The 23583-nt window shown below is 39.1% G+C and overlaps 1 pseudogene; it reads left to right on the forward strand.

The window, feature by feature from the left end:
* The first annotated feature begins 4148 nt into the window (after window positions 1-4148).
* The window catches only part of LOC102871222, a 76580-nt pseudogene continuing 57145 nt past the window's right edge, over window positions 4149-23583 (forward strand).

The raw sequence follows: 23583 nt of genomic DNA on the forward strand, positions 1-23583 counted from the left end.
AAAGAATTGGTAAAGTAAGAATTATTTCACATTTATTTTAAACTTTAATGCTAAATTGAACTTTCTTGAAGCCACTGCAGTAAGCTGCTTGCTAAATTGAACTTTCTTGAAGCCAATGGAGTAAGCTGCTTGCAATTGGCAAGCAAATTGCTGGAATTACATTTTACACAAAGACAAGGAAAACATAAACTCAAACACTGTTTTGAAATCTGTTGTTTAAAAGTCCTCACTTTTTGACCTTAAGTGTCATTGCTCATATATGGGTGGGGTGTTCTGAAAAATCCATTCATTATCTGTAGCTAATATAGATCACCCACATGTGGCTGCAGCTGGCATGTATGGCTAATGCTTTATCAGCCATAATTATTGATTCCATTTCGTGAAATAAATCAGATTGGGGGAAAAAAAGATGAGATCCTTTACTAATATTCTTGGTGATGCTGTAGAATTACAAAAATAAATTCTTGAAGAAGATTTGGTGGCTAATACCTTGGTGGGTGAGAAAATTGCTGCCCATTATGTTAAGTAATGTCTTATATCATAATGTAAATAACTTTAGTGATTGCATGGAAAGAGCACCATTCCAAAGAGAAATTTAATATATTTGATTTGCTTATTTATTCATCTAAATTAGGAATGAAGGATTTTTGGACCGAAATGGCAAGAAGTGGAAATGTGTCACTATAATTTATGTGTGCTTAGAGTTAGGGGTATTACCTTGGTGCAGCCAGAATGCTCTTTAGAAGCAAAGACTGACAAGACTGACTCACATAATTTGGATGTATTAGCAGGAGAGACAGTCTCCAGAGAAGGACACCATACTCGGTAAGGTAGAAGTTCAGAGAAAAAGAGGATGATCTGCAAGTAGATAGTTTAACACAGTGGCTGCAATAAGGGGCCTGAGCAGAGCAGTGATTGTGAGGATGGCGTAGGACTGGGGAAGGGTTCCATCTATTGTACGTAAGGTTGCAGTGTGTCAAAATTGACTCGTGGCACCTAACAACAATAACACCAGCTTGGTTGTCTCTGATAAGTTAAATCAGATAAGATGTTTAATACATAATTTGCTACTGGATGTTTGAAGATATTCTATCCACCTCTCTATTTCTATCAGCCTTAGCCTGGATGGGAAATTAAAAGTTAATTTTATCTTTGTCCTTTTGTCTTTTACTTATCAGCAGTGCCTCTGAGGCATGGCAAAGTATGCTGAAAGTGACCTTCAGTTTACTCCTATCATCTTGACATAAGTGCAGCAGTCTCTACACTTGTAATTTTGATTATTAGCCATAAGAAAAGGAGCTTCTCTCAGTAGGAAATACATATCATCCAAAAATATATAGGTGTTTTCTATAGCTAGTGTGTGATTGCTTAAAGATGGCTGCAGGGGTAGCAAATCAATAGAGAAGGTGAAGTGTGAAGGAGAGAAAATTATAGCAGAAACTGCTACCATGCAGAGGGTGAAGTGATTTACCCAAGGTTAGTAGCCACACTTCTGCTTAAGAACACAGTTCCAACTAGAACCCAGGGGTCGTGGCTTGGGCTGCAATATGCCTTCTCCTCCCTCAGCCTGTCTCTGAGTCAATAGAAAATCAAAAGTGTCTTTTCACCAACGGGATAAGATAGCTGGCTTAGGCATTGCATATCCACTTCTCAGCGTGTCATGTTGTTTTTTTTACCTCTGCCCTATTCATATTTTTGTCTCTCTCAACCGAAGTCAGAAGGCTCTGGTCGTAAGGACACAATGTGGCTTCTTGTCAACTTTCCCCCTGTAAATTATTTTTACAAGCATACCAACCAAGGGCATATCTACAACACATGATTGCTTTTGGCATCTAACCATCCTTCTCTTTTTTCCCCACCATTTTATGGGTAAAAAGGCTTTTTCTGGTCATTCTTCTCAGATGGGGTCCTTGAAACTTCTGTAATGTATGATGTTGATACATCAACTAGGAAAGAAAAAAGAAAAAAAGGAGCCTGATGAAAGTAGGCATCTGGGAGTTCAGGCCCCTGAAATCTGCTTCCATTTCTAAGATATATAGGGAACTGGTTACTTCAGGCTATTCTTGCATCACTTTTTACTCCCTAGTAAAAAGCTGATTTTAGAAGAATGTTCTGGTTAGAAGTTACTATATTAAAAATGTTACAACTACTTGTTTCTTCACTGAGTGGTGGGGCTGCTAATGACTGTTGACCACTATGTGGAAGGGGCTGTGTACAGATTTTAACCACGATGTGTTTAGTAAACACAGTGCAGACTCTGAATTCAGCAGAGGACATGGAGCTACAGTCTGTGCCCTTGGGAGCCTTCGTTATAAACATGCCACAATAGAGACAGTGACCTCATGTTTCCTGGGGAACATCTTCACTGCGCTGTCCTGAAGTCACCTCAGACTCTACATGTTCAAAATAGAACACACTTCTCCTTACATTCATGGGGTCACACCATTCTTGGGTTTGTTAGGCTTGAAAGCCTAGCTTTCATATTTATGCCCAACTGGTTCTGATTCTTCTGTCCATACTTTTCATCTCCTTCTCACCACCAATACCTACCCCTTGCTCAGACCCTTGCAGTGCCTTTCCAGATGGTCTATTCAAATGCAGATTCTACTTCACTATTCATCTTATGAATTGTGAAAGACATGGCTTCCTAAACATCTGCTTAGGTTAGCCACTTTTCTAGCCATTTTTCATGGCTCCTTGCTACACATAGAATAAATCAGAAACTCCTAAACCTTGGAGACAAAGGGAAAACTCTCAAATGTGTTGCTGTTGAGTCAGAAAGGATTAGTAGCTGACCCTCCAGTGAGTTTCTGAGGCTTTATTTACACAGGGAGGATTCTCTTGTGGGGCTGCTTGTGGATTCAAATCACCAGAGAGGCGTGGTCTTTGAATTAGCAGCACAACCCCTTCCAACTAGGTCACTAGTGGTCCCTAGGAGGTCCCAAAGACCTCACCCAATTTGAGCCCAGCAAGTCTTTCTCATGGGGGTAGTAGTAGCTCAGTGGTAGCATTCCTGTCTTTCATGTGGGAGAACTAGGATTCATTTTCAGTCAGAGTACTTCAAATGTAGTCATGGCTGCCTGTCAGTAGAAGCTTTCGTGTTGCTGTGATGCTGTGATACTGTGTTGCTGAGCTGATTTCATTGGAGCTTCCAAACTAAGTCAAACTTGGAAAAAAGGTCTAACAATCTACTTGAGAAAATCAGTCACTGAAAACTTCTGGCTGTACAAATGACCATGCAAATGGTGTAGAACCATTTTGTTCCTTTTTCATAAGTTTACTCAAAGTCAGAATAATTCAAATGCAATTCTCTCTCCCTATCACTGCTGTCCAGTTGAAACCTACTCCCCAGTGGGTTTTCGGAGGCTATAAACTGTACAGGTGGAGATTACCCAAATTTTCCCTAAGTGGCAGCTGTGGATACGAACTGCCTACCTATGAGTTGGGAGCTCAACTCTATCTATACTACATGAGCTTCCAACAGCAAAATGTCCTTTGTTGATTAACTTAGAACTAGATCATTAATGAAATAAATCTGTTTCTCCAAAATATGCCCTATGTTATTCAAATGCCACAATTTGTTTGTGCTATATCTTCCTAGGAGAATTTCTCTTACCCTTTGATCCTCTTTTAAGATCCTTCTAAACTTTTATCTTTCTCAGAGGTAGAGAGTATGTGTTAATATAGGAGTTGCCATATGCAAACCCAGCATGGAATGTTAGCAGGTGCTTTTAATACACATGCACAGTCAAAACCCTTGAACTAATGGAAATGAGAGACTAGGATATGAGAAGAGTAGGCTGGATATGAACAAGAAAGGTGCATTATAATGTCACATACTGTGAGGATGAAATCCAGCTAGGAGTATTATCAAACATTGGTTGTATTATAGAGAGAATCACACGAATATCTACTACAGCAACAAGAATTGAGAATGAAGGAACATGGAGACTAGGAGGACTTCAGTGGTGATCTTTATTTAACAATTACCTTAGGGAAGAGTCTTAAAAAACATAAATAATGCTCAAAACTCAAGAGCACCGCATCGAAAGATGAGGCTTAAAGCATAAAACCTGCTTTCTGGTTTTTCATCTCTCATGTTGTTTCTTTCCAATTTACCAAAACATATTATAAGAGAAGGGTGGGCAATGCCCGTTGCACAAGAAAGAATATCCTCTGCCCGACTGAAGAAATTGTTCAAACGGAGAGCATTCTTTCATAAGAAGCGCTTCCTAATGCACCCAGGGTCAGTGAGGGCTTAGGTTAGTGGTTATGTAATCCCTAGTTCCTCAAACTGCAGTTTTGATTTGAACACACAGTTTCAATTAGTTACTTCAGTTTTTGCCTCTAGGTGCATCTCATTTTTAGAAGTAAGCAAAATTCAGCTCTCATTTAGAGCTATTCCTGATTTTACAAATAATATGGCTGATTCTTGAGAGATTATTTAATTGCTTAGGAATCTTTGCATGACATTAAACTTAATCTTTGTGATTGCTCCCTGTTGTTGTTATTTATTTATTTTTTTTCCTTTTAATTGGCTTCCATTTGTGGCTACTCCAAGGACAAGAGAAGAAGGCTTCTCCAAGTCTCATACCTCCCTTATGACTATCAGCACGCTTGAGTCCATTATCTTCTACCATGAATTGAATTGTGTCTCCCCAATATCTACGTATGCAATGATTGCATGGTAGGATGATTGCATGCCTATCTTTCTTTGTTGAAGCAGCAGATGGATTAGAACTGCTTGCCTTGGGATTAGCAGCTCAACTTCTTACCCACTAGACCACTAAGAACTCCCTAGATAACTAAGACACTTTTTAATTTCTCATCTTCCAGTATTACATCAGACAATATTCAGTTATAATTCATAAGGTCTTTATTGGTTAATGTTTGAAAGTAGATTGCCAGATCTTTCTTCCAACTTTGTCTTATTCTGGAAGTTCTGCTAAAACTTACCCATCATAATTTGCCCTCTTGGTATTTGACATATTGCTGTCATCGCTTCCAGCATCATAATAACACACTATCCTCAGTACTTGAAGAATCTTTAAAAAGAGTTGTGTAAATTCCTGCCCTTGCCCTTGGTAAAATCATCAAAGCCCTGTTCCTAGACACTGATTCCAATGTTTATATTTTTTTGACATTTAGGTCCATTATTATCCACAATTATACACTGAATCCTTCCAGTTGTCATTCATCCAATGAGCAATTTAAATTTTGAGCTCTAAATATTCCTGTAAGCCACAGAATTGCATGATGGCCCATACTTAGGGTTTTACAGTTGAAGGTACTGTGGATACAGTAGCATAAAAATATTTTAAAGATACACTATTTTTAACTCATATTTATTTAAAACATTATGTCCCCAGGGTTCACTGGATGCTTTATCAATAATGTTTCATAAAAAGCTTCTGAGGTAGACACTATCATTTTCTGTTTTCATTTCACAGGCAGGAAAATAAGGTAAGAAAAGTTAAGAAATTTGCCTATGTGATATGGCAAGAAATTAACATATCTGGGACTTCAAATTATATCCAGTACACTATCAACTTCACAGCTTCTCCTCCTGATAGCACTCAGGTTGTGTTGTTGTTATGTGTCATCATGTTGCCTGCAACTAACATGGATCCTGTGTACAACTCTGAAGCCTTCTCTGTCCTGAGCCAGTGTCACTGACATAGCTACTATCTCACCTGGGATCTTCCTCTCCTGTGCTGTCCCTCCACCCTTCTGATATCCTTCTCCAAGGACTGGTCCCTTCTGCCTTTGTGCCCAAAGTATGTGAAACTGAGCTACAAAAAAGTCTCCAAGAAGAAGCTTGTTTTCACCCTCTCCAAGACAGACCTATTTGTTTTCTTGGTGGTCCATGATATATTCAAGACTCTTCTTCAGCACCACAACTCAAAGACATCTTCTGCTATCATTCTTAGTCATTATCCAGGTTTCTGATGCATAGCAAGTGATTTTGAAGACCATGGTCTGGATGAGGTGCACCTTAGTCTCTAGACTGACATTGTTGCTTCTCCTTACTATAGAGATGTCCATAGCAGCAGAAATATCATCCATAAAGAATGCAAAAGCTCATTTTAAAGATGGAAGAAGAAGAAAAGACCAAAATAGATGTCAGAAGAGATTGAAAATATTGTACTAGAGCACTGAGAAACCAAAGCAAAGGGAAGAAATCAAGACATTAAGGATCTGAATAGATTTCAAAGGGCAATTTGGGAAGACAAAATATTGTAGTGAAGTATGCAAGGAGTCCAAAAATCAAAAGAGCCAAACTCATTCAGTATTTCTTAAGCTGAAGGAACTAAAGAACAAATCCAAGCCACCCGTTGCAATACTTAAGGATGCTATGGGCAGACTATTGAAAGATCCAGGAGGCCTTGAAAAAACAGAAGAAAAGAAGGAGTATACAGAGTCACTTTACCAAAAAGAACTGGGTGATACAGAATAATTTCAAGAAACAACATATGATCAAGAAGAAATGGTGATGAAGGAGGAAATACAGGTGGCTCTGAAGGACTTGGCAAAAAAATAAAGCCCCAGGAATTGATGGAATACCAGTTGACATATTTCAACAAACAGATGCTACCATGGATGTGCTCATCAGGTTGTGCCAAGAAATCTGGAGGACAACTATCTGGCCCACTGACTGAAGAGGTCTGTATTTATTCCCATTCAAAAAAAGAAAAAAAGAAAAAGAAAAAGTAACCCCACAGAGTGCAAAAATTATTGAACAACATCACTAATATCACATACAAGTAAAATCTTGCTGAAGATTATCCAGAAATAACTGGAACAGTACATTGACAGAGAACTACAAGAAATACAAGCTGGGTTTCGGAGAGGTTGTGGCACTAGCACTCAGACACTTGGAATACTCTGTCCACTCACTTTAAAAATCCTCTAAACTAAAAAAAACACACAAAACAAAACAAACCACCCCCAAAACCCCCCAAACAACCCTCTAAACTCACTTAAATATCTTTAAATGTATGTGCAAATACTCCTACCCCACACTCCCACACCCTACCCACACCCCACACAACCCCTCAACATAGTCTTTAACCATTGGAAAAAACCTTTATTGTCCTTGAAATAATCATACACTTTCAACTCTTTGTCTTTTCTTTTTTGTTACATTCTGTTTCTGTGACCACAAATGTTCATCTCATATACATACCTTTCCACAAACATACATACCTTTCCACATTGGGAACATCCTCTTTCTTGTTCCTCATAACCCAGATGAAATATCAATTTGTTTGCAATTCTTCCCAAATTTCCCATAGGTAAATGTTGGCTGTGTCCAAGCCTACGCTAGCACGAGGCAGGGACTACAGCAAGAGGAGTCAGTCCAGAGCCTACAATTTAGGAGACTTTTAGTCTCAAAGTTACAAGACATAATTGTTGTTGTTATGTGCCGTCGAGTCATTTGCGACTCATAGCAACCCTATGTATAACAAACAGCCCTAAACCCTGCTCTATCCTGTGCCAGTCGCATTGTCTCTGACACACCAATACCGATTACCCCAGTCACTGAATCAATCCACCTCATAGAGGGTCTTTCCCTCCCGCGCTGTCCCTCTACTCTACCCAGCATGATGTCCCTCTCCAAGGACCTGTCTCTCCTTGCAACATGTCCAAAGTATGTCAGACAAAGCCTCACAATCCTTGCCTCCAAGGAGTAGCCTGGTTTAACCCTCTCTAGGATGAATCTGTTTGTTTTCTTGGCAGTCCATGGTACATTCAATACTCTTCTCCATCACCACAGCTCAAAGGCATCAATTCTCCTTCTATCCTCCCTAGTCATTGTCCAACTCTCTGATTAGTTACTGAAATATTAATTTTTATTTATTCCCTCAAAGTATTTTCTCCTGGAGTAGGTTCTTCCGGTTGATATGGAAAAAATGCCGAAGTGGATGAAGGGAAACCACTTCTCAAGCAGAGAAGCTGTGCTTCTCAGGTTTCTAAAGCTATGAAGTGATTTGGTGAAGTAGGGTGCATAGTTCTGTGGCCAGAGCCCTGTAAGGTGTCAGGATCTCCAGGAGGTTATGTTTATCTGAGAAACATTTGGTACTATGTTTTCACGTCCTCAAGGTTCCAGCGTCTATATGTGTCATAAAAGCAATGAGGCTTCCCCTTACTAAGACTAGCTAGTACTCAGGTTTGAATCACAAATAGGAATAGCTCATATAGACACATGGTTGAAACATATGGTCTCCTCTGTGATTTGGATTATGAAAAAAAAATACAGGGCTTTTGCACAATAAAAGGTCAGAGGGGAAAGAGATTCATAAAAATGCCCTATCTTGTACATCCCTGAGGCAGAATAGAATCAAAGCACAGAGTAGCATTTTATGAAAATGAAAACATATAGAATTTATTGCACCTAAATTTCAGTTTGTGAATTATGATTCACACTCAAGCATTTGTTTGCATTTTTTTTTTAGCCTGGGTTATGAGTTTCTTTACAGAAAAAAATAGAAATGGGAAAAAAAGTAAAACAAGCAAACCAATAAAAATGTTCTTCTCTTTTCATTCACATTCTCTGTTCCTGCATTGTGTCTATTACAAAGCAGGGTCCTAATAAATGTCTGTTAAATGGATGATGGAATAAAGGGATCAATCAGTCAAGAAGTCAATCAGTCTCTAAGGACTCTTCATCCTCTTAGATTCTAGGAGGGAAATAAATGTGAAAGTGTCAACTTTTCCAATTCAATCTTTATTTGGGAAGGTAGGTTGCATTCTGTCCATGAAAAGAAGAGGGGGAGAAGGCCAAAGGTAGACGTGAGACAAAGAGAATAAAGGGCAGAGCAGTTGCTAACTTGTAGGCTTTCATTTTTAGGTTTTTAATTCTGATGATAGACGATATTTTTAAATTTTTTTTCTTTTTTTTTGCTGCATACTTTGAGCATGTTGCTAGAAGGGGCAATTTCTTGGAGAAGCAAGCACATCATGCTTGGAAAGGTAGAGGTTCATTGAAAGGGGGGAGGCTTTCAATGAGATGGATTAACAGAGTAACTGCTGAAATAGGCGCAAATATGTTTGAAATGATGAGGATGGCACAGGATAAGACAGGGTTCAGATCTGTTGTTCATGAGATCACTAGGAGTCATATTTGCCTCCACAGCACCTTTAGTGACACTTCTCTGATGGTCCCAATTCACCAGTGATGTAGCTGGAGAAAGGTGAGCCATTTCCCACCATTTGATTTGTAGTCACCTAAAACCTCATTGTTGTTGTTATGTGCCATCGAGTCATCTGTGACTTAAAGCCCTAAACTCTGTCCTATCCTGTGCCAATCTCACCTTCTCTGACACACCTACCCCTATTACCCCAGTCAATCCATCTCATCTAGGGTCTTCTTCTCCTTCTCTGTCCCTCCACCCTCCCAAGCATGACATTCCTCTCCAAGGACTGATTCCTCCTTACAACATTTCCAAAATATGTCAGACGAAGCATCAGAATCCTTGCCTCCAAGGAGCAGCCCAGCTTCACCTTTCCAGGACAAACCTGTTCGTTTTCTTAGCAGTCCATGGTATACTCAATACTCTTCAGCACCACAGCTCAAAGACATCAATTCTCCTTCTATTCTCCCTAGTCATTGTCTAGTTCTCTGATGCATAGCAAGTGATTGCAAAGACCATGGCATGTATCAGGCACACTTTAGTCTCCAGACTGACATCATTGCAATTCAGTACTTTAGAGCAGTCTCTAACCGCAGACTTTCCTGTCACAACATGGCTTTTAATTTCCTGGCTGCTGGTGCCAAGAGTGTTAACTGTGGAGTCAAGTAAACCAAAACTGTGAACAAGCTCAATCTCTTCACCATCCATTATGATGCTGCCAATCGGCCCAGTGGTGAGAATCTTTGTTTTCTTGATATTGAGCTCAAACAATACTGAAGGCTACAGTCCTTGACCTTCCACAGCAAGTGCTTTAGGTCCTCCTCAGTTTCATCAAGCAGGGTAGTGGCATCTGCATAATGCAGATTGTTGATGATTCTTCCTCCAATCCTGATGCCACATTTCTCCTCATAGAGCCTAGTTGTAAGAAGCTGTGCTGTCAATCCACAGGTGAAGAATGGGCAATCTCCTCCTGTGTGATATACTGCTGCTGAAAACCCACTGGAGGGTCAGCGGTGGGTCAATTCCTACTCAAAAATATATACCATAGCAACCAAACCTTAGAGAGTCAGCTATGAGTGGGTATCGACTCCGTAGCAATGATATTTTTTTTTTTAGGTTTTTAATTGAAGGCAGTGATTTTGGCTTTAGTTATATTGATATTAGCATCTCCCAGTAAACATGGACAAAGTCCAATAATTGGGCTGAATATCTGTATACAGTGGGTACTTGGCTGGTGCTTAGAGTTAATACACTCAATAACCAGAAAAAAAGCAATGTTCTAGTGTACATATACACACAGGGAGCTCATGTGGCCTAGTGGCAAGAAGCTACACTACAATCCCAAAGGCACGTGGTTTGAGGCCACCAACTGCTCTGCAGAAAGATGGGCAACCTCCTCCCATGAGATGAACTGCCTAGGAAAACACACTGGAGGGTCAGCTATGGGTCGGTTCCAACATTACGGTGCACAAAAACAACAGTCCTGCTACCACAGCTGCACTTTCCTGGTGGTATAAATCTAGCATTCACCCCACAGGGGATAGATGGGCAATCTCCCACGCACTTTATAGCTTAGAAACCCAATGAAAGGCCAACTCTGAGCTTTTTTCCCACTCCATGACTGTGTTTGAGAACTGGATTAGAAGCACCTGTAAAACAAGACTGAGAATGTCCTGAAATAGCGCTGTCAAATGTCCTAAGGAGAAGAGTTGTACAATTATGAGATTGCCACAGTCAGAATCACCTCATTCACAGCTGGTTTAGCTACATCGATAGTACAAGAACTGTTCAGAGACATGAGGAAGCAACCCTGGAGAATGCTGTTCAGGGGGAAACAATATTGTTCTAAGGTCCTATTTACCTTCATATTGAAAATTTGGGGTTTCCCTAAACTGTACTTCCATTCTTCCAGGTGTAGTCATTCAGGGATGCCTTGGCCAGTAGAATTTAGCTGATGGAAAGTCTGCTAACAGTGTGTAAATTAACAGAGTTCAGAGCAGCCAGGATGCCAGGACACAGGAGAATATTCCAGGATTGCCCACATTTGCAAGGTTTCATGCTGATTTCTTTGACACGTAAGTGTTAGGAGGATACATTAATCTAAGAAACAAACAGCTATAAAATGTTCTGTTTTTGTTAATGTTGAGTCATGACCACTTCATCATGCACAAGGAGATCCAACTATTGGGGTCCATAGGGATTTCACTGGCTGTTTTTTTTCAGAAGTCAGTCATGAGGCTTTCCTTTCTAGTCTGTCTTAATACAGAAGCTCTGCTGAAACTTGCTTAGCATCACAGTAACTCACAGGTCTTCACTGGTAGCTGGGTGGTGTCTGTGGTGCACTGCCCGGAAATCCAACCCAGCTCTCCCCATGAGACAGGCGAGAAGTCTGTCATTGAAATATTACCACTGCCTCCTATCCAATATTCTAGTAGACACCTGGAAAACAAATACTTCATGTGAGGTAACTAGCCATTAAATTGTGTCCCAACCTATTGAGAGAGCTGCCTGCCACAATCCCGCAGGAAGAGAACTTAATAAAAGGAAGGAAAGGCTATGCTAAGGGAGGCCTGGCTTCCAAAAACCCCTACCACCAATAGAGGAATTTTACTCCTCTTTCTACTTTGAGGGTTCCTGAGTTTCTTCTTCTTTTTTTCTTTTCTTCCTTCTAGGCCACGCTCTCATTTTGAGGTAAGAGTCATTTTATTACTGCTCCTTCTAGGTTCCACTGGAGTCAAAAGGATTAAGCAATGGGTGTGGACTGCAATGCTCCAGCCTCACCCATGGGCCAGGGCTTGCAGCCAGGTTACTCACACAGAGGTTACTGTGCCTGTCTGGAGACACTGAGCCCAGGCTGAAGCCACTGACTGCACATCTCAGTGATGCCAGGGTCAGGATCCAGGGGCCCTGTCCATGCTGGAGCCAGATACTGACTGGCCTGGTGACAAAGTGGGTGTGCTAAAGGGTGATCTTCGCTCCTCATTCCACCCTGGCCTGGTTCAAATCTAGAGACACAGGTTCTGAAACCAAAAAGAAACAGACCACAGACATCAAGAGTGACTTGGAGAGAAATACATTATGCAGTGTAGAGACTAAGATAAAGCTATTTTGTTTTCTATAAGAACATGGTTTTCATTTCTGATAGAAATATTACATATTTATTACACTTTTGAGCCAAATATTGATCTAACTACTGCTTTTAATAATAGCGTTAGGATAAATCTGTACTGAAGGTAAAGTTAAATGAAATTAGATATAAATAAAGCCAATGTATTTAACCTTACAATATTTCAAAATGCTTTGGTTTCACTTCACAGTTTCAACATCAATCTGCCAAGCATCTCATCCTTCTCTTTTTTTTTAAAAAAAAAGCGGGGAAAGTCTGATTTTCCTCAAATATAAGTGATCGTGATGTGTTAGAATTTCAATTGTAAATTTTTAAAAATTTGCGTTTTATTTGCTTTCGTAAACTGCAAATTGACTACGTATTTCTCTTAAGTCACTCCTGATCCACCAGAGATATTTCAACGGCAACCTTTGGAAGTTCACTTACAACATTGTAAAGTTAGTTTGGGCAAATGCATTGTTGCATAACTCTCATCACTTTGATGCACACTTAAGATTCTTTGACTCTCAATGTGGGAGAAGGGTAAAAAGCTGTTTAGTGCTCAAATCACAGTCCTTGTTTCTTTGTTTTGTAGACTGTTCTTTGATGCTGATCCATTTTCTTAATATTGTCTATACTAAGATATGCATCAACACTCTCATATAAAAGTGTTTCTAGATGACTTAGCTTCAGCCCACTTCATTATATTTTATTTTTCAGTTGCACATAGAATCCATTTCAAACCAAAGAAAGTGATCAAAGAAATAGGCTAGGTAATGGGGAAGAAAGACAGAAATGCTCACAAGCTGCAAACTGGAAAAATAAATTAGGACGACAGGGTTTCAGGAAGGCTGCAAACATAAACAAACAAAGACTGCCCTGGAACAACCCTCCTGTTTGTCTTTGCCCTGATGGTGTAATGTGGGCTAGTGGTTCAACCAGCTGGGAACCCAGAGCTGGGGCTCCTGGTTTGGCCTCACACTCACTGTTCTGTACTGAGTGGCCTTGGACTGAATGGCCTTGGACATGATTTCCTGATCGTAGAGATAGGCAGATTTCCTCACTGAGAGATTCAATGTTTCTAAGTGGAAAGTTGCCACAGGGTGAAGGACTTTTTTAGGTATAAGCAAGGACAGTAGATATGAGCAATCAAAGCAAAGAATTTTATTTTTACTTGTCTATTTAAGGTCAAGCACCAATCCTCTCTGGTTCTGCAGTGTTTTCATTGGCTTATTGGTTTATTTATTTTTCTTTTATTGAGATCTCTAACAATCTAGACAACTTTGAAAAAGATAAGAAGTAGGTAAAGAGAGAAGGGGATCATCTGTTGATATTTTTTATTGTTTCCTGAGTGTCTGATGTTTTCTCTCCCTCCTACTTCCCTCTGTTTTTCCTTAAGAATTTATGTTGTAATGTACACTTAGATTTATAGCCAGCATGAATGCTGTTGCTGTTTTGTACTATTGAGTCTCTTGTGACTCATGCAACCCTGTGTACAACAACTCTGAACCCAGTAGTCCTATCCTGAGCCACCTACCCCCATTACCAAGTTATTGTATCAGTCTATATCATCTGGGATCATCCTCTCCTGTACTCTCCCTCCACCTTTCCAAGCATAATATTCTTCTCCAAAGACTGGTCCCTCTGGCCATGCGCCCAAAGTATGTGAGACAGAGCTTCAAACTTCTTGCCTCCCAGGAGCAGCTTGGTTTCACCCTCTGCAGGACAGTTCTATTTGTTCTTTTGGCAGTCATATGTTTAATACTTTTCTCCAAAACCACAACTCAAAGGCATCTTTTTTTGTTCTGTCATTCTTATTCATTGTGCAGCTCTCTGATGCATTGCAACTAATTGTAAAGACCATTGCTTGGATCAGGTGGGCCTTAGTCTCTAGACTGACATCATTGCCCCCCGACAGCAGACTTTCCCAGTGCAATTCATCTTTTAATTTCCTGGCTACCAGTATCAAGAATATTGATTGTGGAGCCAATCAGGCTGAAACTGTTAACAACCAATGAGCTGGCCAACTGACTGGAAGTGATCCATATTTATTACCATTCAAAAAAAAAAAAAGGTGATCTGACAGAGTATAGAATATCTTCTGAAGATTGTTGTTGTTATGTGCCGTCGAGTCGCTTGCGACTCATAGCGACCCTATGTACAACAGCCCTAAACTCCGCTCTGTCCAGTGCCAATCACACTGTCTCTGACACTCCCATCCCAATTATCCCAGTCACTGAATCAATCCACTTCATAGAGGGCCTTCCTCTCCTGCACTGTCCCTCCACCCTCCCAAGCATGATGTCCCTCTCTAAGGACCGGCCTCTCCTCACAACATGTCCAAAGTATGTTAGATGGCGCCTCAGAATCCTTGCCTCCAAGGAGCCACCCGGTTTAACTCTTTCCAGGACAAATCTGTTTGTTTTCCTAGCAGTCCATGGTATTCTCAATACTCTTCTCCAGCACCACAGCTCAAAGGCATCAATTTTCCTTCTATCCTCCTTTGTCATTGTCCAACTCTCTGATGCATAACAAGTGATTGCGAAGACCATGGCCTGTATCAGATGCACCTTAGTCTCCAGAGAGACACCATTGCTCTTCAGTACTTTGGAGAGGTCCCTAAGAGCAGACTTTCCCACGGCAATGCGCCTTTTAATTTCCTGGCTGCTGGTGCCAAGACTGTTGACTGTGGAGCCAAGCAAACTAAAGCTGTGTACACTCTCAATCTCTTCACCATCCATCCTGATGCTGCCAATTGGTCCAGTGGTGAGAATCTTCTTCTGAAGATTATTAAAAAAAATACACCCAAAACAACTATGGGATATAATCCCACCCCAGTCAAAATTGCAATGTTTAACAGAACAGCAAGCAACAAGTGCTGGCAAGGTTGTGGAGAAACTGGAACCCTGATTCACTGTTGATGGGAGTGTAAAATGGTGCAACCACTGTGGAAGGCAGTATGGCGCTTTCTCAAAAAGTTGCAAATAGAGATACCATTTGACCCAGCAATTCCACTACTGGGAATATACCCCAAAGAGACTATAACTGACATCCAAGCAGATATATGCACACCCTTGTTTATAGTGTCTTTGTTCACAGTAGCAAGGAGTTGGAAACAACCTAAGTGCCCATGAACAAATGAATGGATAGAGAAGCTGTGGTATATTCACACAATGGAATATTATGCTACATTGAAAAACAAAGAACTCATGTAATCTATTTCAATGGGTGAGCCTGGAGGACATTATGCTGAGTGAAGTATCTCTGTCACAAAAGGACAAATCTTGCATGGTGCCACTGTTGTAAAGCAGGATTGACCTTGGGATTGGGAGGAGCCAGAGAATGATGGGTTCAATTATGTATACTGCATTGAAACGGATGAGGGAGAAAACTGTTTGAGGGAAAATTATTAGGTATTTTTGTCATGACCGGAGTCCAGAGTGAAGGCTGTATAGTGGAGTGGACCTGGGGGGAGTGATTGTAAAACAATGAAAGAATTTTCCTTTTACTTTTCCAAGAGGGTAGTGTACCAGGAGGGGAGGATTGGGAGAGGAGAAAAGTGCAACAATGAATGAATGGAAATTCAAAGTCTCTGTAAATTTTCATTGAAATTAATAATAAATTTTTTAAAAAGGGGAAAAAAACCCACCCAAATCATGTTCAAGTGTCAGGAAAACCTGTCAAGTTTGAAAAATTATGCATTATATGAAGAATAAAATCTGAACCCAAGAGGGTGAAAAAATATACATCATCAAAGAACTGCCATATGTGCAAGCAGAGTTTAGAAGAGGCCATGGCACTAGAAACATTATAGCCAAAGTCAGATGGATCTTAGCTGAAAGCAGGAATTACCAGAGGAATGTCTAATTGTTTTTCATTCATTTTGTAAAGGCATCTGACTGTGTGGATCAACAGATTGTGGCTAACCTTGAGAAGAATGGGAAACCCAGAACACGTATTCTTGCTTGTGCAAAATCTATAATTTGCCAGGAGGCAGTCCTGAGAACAGAGCAAGGAAACACTGCATGGTTCAAAATCAGAAACAGTATATATCAGGGATGTATCTTAACTCCATACCTTTTTAATCTATTTGCAGAACAGATCATTCAGGAAGCTGGACTTTATTAAGATGGAATGTGGCATCAGGATTGGAGGTAGACTCATCAACAACCTGCTCTATGCAAATGACACAACCCTGCTTGCTGCAACTGAGGAGGACCTGAAGCGCTTGCTGTAGAGGGTCAAGGACTTCAGTATGGATTGAAGCACAATGTCAAGAAAACAATGAGTCTCACCAGTGGGTCAATTGGCAGCATCATAATAGTTGGAGAAGAAATTGAGACTGAGCATGAATTTCTATTTATATTTTCTCAAAATTATATATTTACCTCTTATAAGACAAAATGGCTTTAAAATTTTAAGTTTCTTTTAAAGGAAATTGTGTTAATAAGGGGTGGCCTGGACATTGTAATTAAGTAATCATATTAATCAATGGTAATTAATAACACAAAACAAAATGTCAAATGTTAATAAGTGATTGTATGAAAAACCTATAAGATTTTAAAATGTCACTCAAATTAACAGAACAAAACCACCAAAACATTAATTTTGCTTCGGCTTTCTTGAAAACATACATAACTGGACATAATTTGAACATATATACAAATCATAAAAAAGAAACCGAATGTGATTTCTAAATTTTCACAGAAATAAAAGAGAAATTATTTTTTAAAAATTTTACAATAAAGGTAAATAAAGGAAACGGTTAAAGAAACCTCCATGTTGGCCCAAAACCACACGAAGACAGTTTGTTTTAGCTGGGTTTGCTGATCAGTGAAGTCCATAAATAGTCCAGAGTCTCCAGTAAAGAGGAAGTTAAAGACTGATCTCATGACCTCCTCACACATCCCAGGTGCAAAGTAATAAACATTTAACTTGGCATTTATACAAGATATTAGAATAAGGTTTTTGATTAGTTGTGAATGTGTTCTTCATCTCCTAATGTTGGAATAAAATAATTCAGAAATAAGTCTACTTTTCCTTGATTTTTGAAGTGCAGGCTTTAATAAGTAAATTATTGCTTTTGGTTTTGAATCACATAATCACTAACAAAGAACTGCATTTAAAATTTTGCTATTATGCTTTGTGAACAAGTTACAAAAATAAATTTTTTAAATATTTCCATTCCATATTTATTCCTTTTAAAAATGTTGAATATTATGTTCTATATTTACAGTTCAAAGATCTCAAGAGTAGCAAGGTCTAGTCCTCTGAATACAGAGAAGGAAAAAGAAATCTATTCTTGGCCCCTGCTTATCCTGAATTGATTGACTGACTCACTGCAGCTAAGTCAGAATCAACTTGTAGCTGACATTGCAGTGGGATTTCCAGGATGCTGTAAAGTGCACAGGAGAATATTGCCTCTACTTCCTGAGGAGCAGCTGATTGGTTCAAAGAGCCAGAAATGTGCTACCTTTGATTAGCAGCACAGTTCTTTACCCACTTTATCCTGATATAAGATAGACTGCTCTGGTGGCATAGAGGTAAGGAGCTGCTGTGCCAACCCAAAGGCATGTGGTTTGATTCCACCAGCAGAGATCAGAACTTTACCCTATCTTGCACCATCCTCATGCTTTCCACCATGACCGAGCCCTTTGTTACAGCAACTGTGTCTATCCATCTTGTTGAAGATCTTCCTCTCTTAAGCTGAGCCAGCATGGTTTCCTTTTCCATGGACTGCCCCCCACCCCCAATGTGCCAGAAGGGTGTGGAAAGAAGCTTCACATTCTCCAGACAAATGTATTTATTCTTTTGATAGTTTATGGTATATTCAGTGCTCTCTGCAACACCACATTTCAAAGGCATCATCTCTCCTTTGGCCTTCCTTATTCGTTATATAACTTTTCAGATGCATACAAAGCAATGAAATTATCACGAGAGCCTTAGTAAGATTCAGAAATACACTAGTTCCTGTAGTTTCTCAGAAGTAATCTTTGAATTTATACTAATGAGCAAATAACAATTAGTCAGGAGTGTTAAGAGAAGGAAAGCAGGGAACAAGATGCATAACCACAACAGTATGTACAACTTATTTTCTAGAGGATTAGGGAATGGGAGAGGAGGATGAGGTTGGAAACTGAGACAGGAACACTGTAAGGAAGAGCTTTCTAGGTCTGTCAATGACATTTTAACTGATTCTTGTGGAGAAATGGGAGCCACCGAGGGAGATAAGATAGGGCAGGAGCACATCTGTGTTTTTGAATGCTTACATCAGCATTAGTCTGGATGAGGAATGGAGTGAATTTATGATGCTAAGAGCTTTTGGAATTATGATCTGCAAGGTCCCATGCCACATAATGCAGATTTTCTTTCCGAATAAGTCTGGGCCCACACATTATTGCAGCAAGGCCTTATTGGAAATGTGTTTCATGCTCAGCATCAAAGTGAGAAGACTGTCACTGCAAGATTCTCAGCATCCCACACATAATCCCCCTTTGTGTACAGGGGGATTGCATGGCCTAAAAATCAATAGTGAGCCCACTCATATTGTCTATAATACTATTTTTTCTATACAACTTAACTATTCTAAATCTACTTTTAATTTTGAAACACAGAAGCCTCAATATGTTGTTTTATGCTTACAAGCTGATCCAACTCACAATGAATAGATTGTCTGATAGGGTTTTCAGGGCTATAATTTTTATGGCAGCAGAAAAACAGGTCTTTCCTGCTATATAGCTGCTGATGGGTTAGAATCTCTGAACATTTGATAAGTAGCCAGTGCTTAACTATTGCACCACCAAGGCTTCTTTCTATAAATCTAACAGCACCTGTTCCTCCTCTTCCTCTTCCTTGAAGAATGTTTTCAGTGTCAAAGGCACCTCTTCTCATACTATTTTTTTAAAAAAACAAAAACAACCAAACAACAAAAAAAACCCCACATATGAAACTAAACAGTAAAACTTCAGCTTTGTAAATTTACATTTCATTCCTTGTTGGATGAATTTCCTTTATTTCCAAGAACTTTAAAATTGCTGAGAGTTAATGTGAGGGGTAGGGAATGAGAGGTTTAAACATTCGCACTCTAATTCCACTTGTAGGAAATAAAGGAGGGTAGAAATTAGCACCTATCTCAGAGGAGTGTCATGAGAAATCACTGTGTGAAAAGACAGAGCGTGATCTCAATCAGAAGCTGCTGCAATGAGACTTTTGAACCAAATATAGCCTCCACAGGCAGACTTGGCTCATAAGTGGAAACAATCATTTCTACAACTAAATTCTCAGGGCTTTTGAGACAAAGAAAGTTCTAAAAGAGACTTCATTCATACCTTAAACTAACTTTTCTTAAGTCTTAGGAATTATAGCTCTTGACAAAGGGTAATCTTTTCTAAGGGCACTCAAACAAATAATTCCATTATAAAAATTAAGAAAACCTTTTATAATAAAACATTTTGAGGGAAAATGAAAAATTGGAAACCCAGATAGAACTGCAAGTAAGTCCACATGTGGAATAAAGTGAGTGTCAAGGAACAATAATAGAAAGAAAAGGGCAGAACTTGTAGATCATATATTAATAATGCAGGAACCATATACATTTATTCATAAGAATTGACTGAAGATAATTTGCTGTGGAATAATTGAACCAGAACTAATTGTTACTCTACTCATTTCATTGTAATACCATAACCTGACATCATAAAGATTTTTATACTAAAATTTAATGCTGTCAAAATTCAATGCAGTTTTAAAGTCTTCATTTTATTTATATGCATAATACAATGAACATTGATATTATGAACAAATTGGACACAGAAACACCTTTAAAAATTGCCTCTGATTAAAAACAATACCAACTACATAACAGATTGTCCAAATAATTTTGTATCACTAATTACTGCTTGCAGTTTTGTTCTGTGGAGAATATAACTTTATTTATTTGAAAAAACTTCAAAAAGAAAAAAAAATAGAAGATGAATAAGCTATAGAAACATGGTGAAGAAAAGGCTTTACGTTCTAGTGGGTGCCTCAAACTACTTGAAATGTTGACTACCTTGCAGTTTCTTCCATGCATGAGGTATGGTATAATAGGACAAATGAGATTTATTTGAAAGCCAAGAATTGAAAATGGAAACCAAGCAAAAATAAGAAACATAAAACCATCATTTCTTTCCTTAGTATTAAGAAGTGGGACCTCAAATTTTATTTTCATCCATATAACTTTGAGACTATAAAATAAGTATAACAGCAAAGAGTTGGAAACAACCTATGTGCCCATCAGAAATGAATGGATAGAGAAGCTCTGGTATATTCACAAAATGGAATACTATGCTGTATTGAAAAATAAGGAACACATGTAATATTATTCAAAATGGGTAACCCTGGAGGACATTATGCTGAGTGAAACATCTCAGTCACAAAAAGACAAATACTGCATAGTGCCACTGTTGTAGAATGGTACTGACATCAGGGTTGAGGAAAGACTGAGAAAAATTAGATGAATTATGTATACTGCATTGAAACATATGAGGGAGAGAACAGTTTAAAAGCAATATATGATGGGGTATAATGGTTATGACAAGAGTCCAGAATGAAGGTTACATAGTGGAGTGCACTCTGGGTGGCGGTGTGTGTGTGTGTGTGTGTGTGTGTAGATGATTATATACCAATGAAGAAATTTTTCTTTTACTTTTCAAAGAGAAGGGCGAACTGTGGGGGAGTGGGGGGAGGGGTGGGCAGGGGAAAAAAATGCAACAATGAATGAATGGAAATCTAAAATCTCTGAAAATGTTCACTAAAATTAATAAAATGAAATTAAAAAAATAAGTATAACAGACAAAGGAATGGCAGTATCTGAACGCAATTAACTTTACAGGAAAGAAGAATACTGAAAAGGACTAATAGTTGTTGTTACTAAGTGCCCTTGAGTCATAGGTGACTCGTAGTGACCCTATGAACAAAAGACCTGAACACTTGTATAACTTTCATTGTTTCTCCAAGTACATAGAGTTTCCAGAGGCAAGCTATTTTGGAAGTGGATGCCACTCCTGCTTCCAAGCTTGTTTTAATCAGGGAGCTCCACAAAAAACTGTCCACCATGGGTGACCAATATCTCATTTGGCTCATCAGTGTCACGGTGTTTAGCATCACAGCGACCAGGAGTTACCTCTGTAGAGTAAAAGCTAATTTATATGCGGTCAAACATGCCCTCCAACCTCCACTTTCTTCTAACAACTCAACACCACTTACCTGTCCCAAGGTATTCCCTACTTCTCTATTGGGTTCAACAATTCATTGCAATGGTCACACAGATCTTACAGACCTACTCACAATTATGAAATTTGTTGGAGAAATAGCATGTTACAACTTAGTTCTAGAAACACTCAGGATACACCTCATCAATCAAAACAACCTTTCAGCAAAGCTGAAAAGTAAGTCAGTCTCTCTCTCTCTCTTTCTCAGCTACATACTCTCAGACTTTGACCTGCTCAAGCAAGTATGACAAAAATCTCATAAGTTCACCAGTTCCATCTCACCCAACTCTTATGGTAAACTTAAGCTCAACTCGACTTTCATAGGTCAAAAGATGTAGCTCCCCTGGTAAATCACCAAAAGCACTCACTTCACGAGTAAGCGCTCAGCATTCTTGCTCCGATGTTGGGATCCCACAGCTCTGTATTATATCAGTCTTTAGATTTCTGCTACGACTGCTGCCCCACGCCTGTATTATCTAATTTCATTTTATGCTGCCATCTTGTGCAATATCTCTGGAGCTGTAGTTCTCCATCTCTGATTCTGTGAGAGATCTTAAATCTAAAGGACTAGATGCACTCTCTAATTTCATCTTACTCATGGTAGTGAGGTCTCCATTTTCTACCTCTGTGTCAGCTCAATTTAAGCGTTGATATGATAACAAAATAAGTCCATTCCAATGTTCTACATGCCTTACTTGCATGGTTCAACTATAAAGATCTTATTTACTTTATTTACAATATTGTTGTTGTTGTTGATTGCCTTCCCGTCAAACATGACTTATAGTGACCCTATGAACAAAAGGCCTAAAGCCCCTCTACAACTATGACATTTATCAAAGTTCATAGTTTCTGGAGGCATGTTGTTTGGGAAGTGGATGCCACTCCTGCTTCCAAATTAGCCAGCTGCTAATAACTTGTGGGGCCACAAACAACTCACATTTGCATAGACTTTCCCAGTCATGAGATTCCATCTTCTTTAGATCCACAATCAATACACTTGTTACCATCAATCAGGAGATTAAGAGACATAATGCACTGGGAAACTCTGTAATCAGAGACTGCTTCAAATTATTGAAGAGTAATGATATAAGTTTGAGGACTAAGGTGCAATCAATTCAGGCCATGGTCTTTTTAAAAAATTTATTATTATTAATTTTAATGAAAGTTTACAGAGACTGAGGGTTTCCATTCATTCGTTGTTGTATTTTTCTCCCTGCCCACCCCTCCCTGGCTCCAATTCCCTCTTCTCTTTGAAAATAAAAGAAAAAACTCTTTCAATGTTATACAATCCCTCCCCCAAATTCCATTCCACTATGCAGCCTTCATTCTGGACTCCAGTCATGAAAATAATACCTAAGCATATATACTTTTTAAACATTTTTGTCCCTTATCTGTTTCAATGCAGTATACATTATTTATCCCATCTTTCTCAGTCTCCTCCCAACCCTAAGGTCAGTCCTGTTTTACAACAGTGGCACTATGCAGTATTTGTCCTTTTGTGACTGAGATACTTCACTCAGCATAATGTCCTCCAGGGTCCCACATTTTGAATAATATTGCATGTGTTCCTTGTTTTTCAATGCAACATAGTATTCCATTGTGTGAATATACCACAGCTTCTCTATCCATTTGTTTGTTGATGGGCACTTAGTTTGTTTCCAACTCCTGGCTATTAAGAACAAAGTCATGATAAACATGGGTGTACATATATCTGCTTGGGTGGCAGTTGTGGTCATTTTAGGGTATATTCCTGGTAGTGGAATTGCTGGGTCAAACGCTATCTTTACCTGCAACTTTTTGAGAAAGCGCCATACTGCCTTCCACAGTGGTTGCGCCATTTTACACTTCCCCTAACAATGAATAATGGTTCCAGTTTCTCCACAACCTCATCAGCAATTTTTGGTAGCTGTTTTGTTAAATTTTGCTGTTCTTATTGGGGTGAGATGATATCTCATTGTTGTTTTGATTTGCATCTCTCTTGAGCTAGGGATTTTGAACATTTCTTCATGAGCTTGCTGGCCATCTGAATGTCTTCTTTGGTGAAGTGTCTGTTCATATCCTGTGCCCATTTTTCAATTGGATTGTTTTTTTT

The sequence above is a fragment of the Elephantulus edwardii genome, unplaced genomic scaffold (genome assembly GCF_000299155.1).
Source record: "Elephantulus edwardii isolate Elephantulus edwardi_28Jun2011 unplaced genomic scaffold, EleEdw1.0 scaffold00081, whole genome shotgun sequence".
Taxonomy (NCBI): Eukaryota; Metazoa; Chordata; class Mammalia; order Macroscelidea; family Macroscelididae; genus Elephantulus; species Elephantulus edwardii.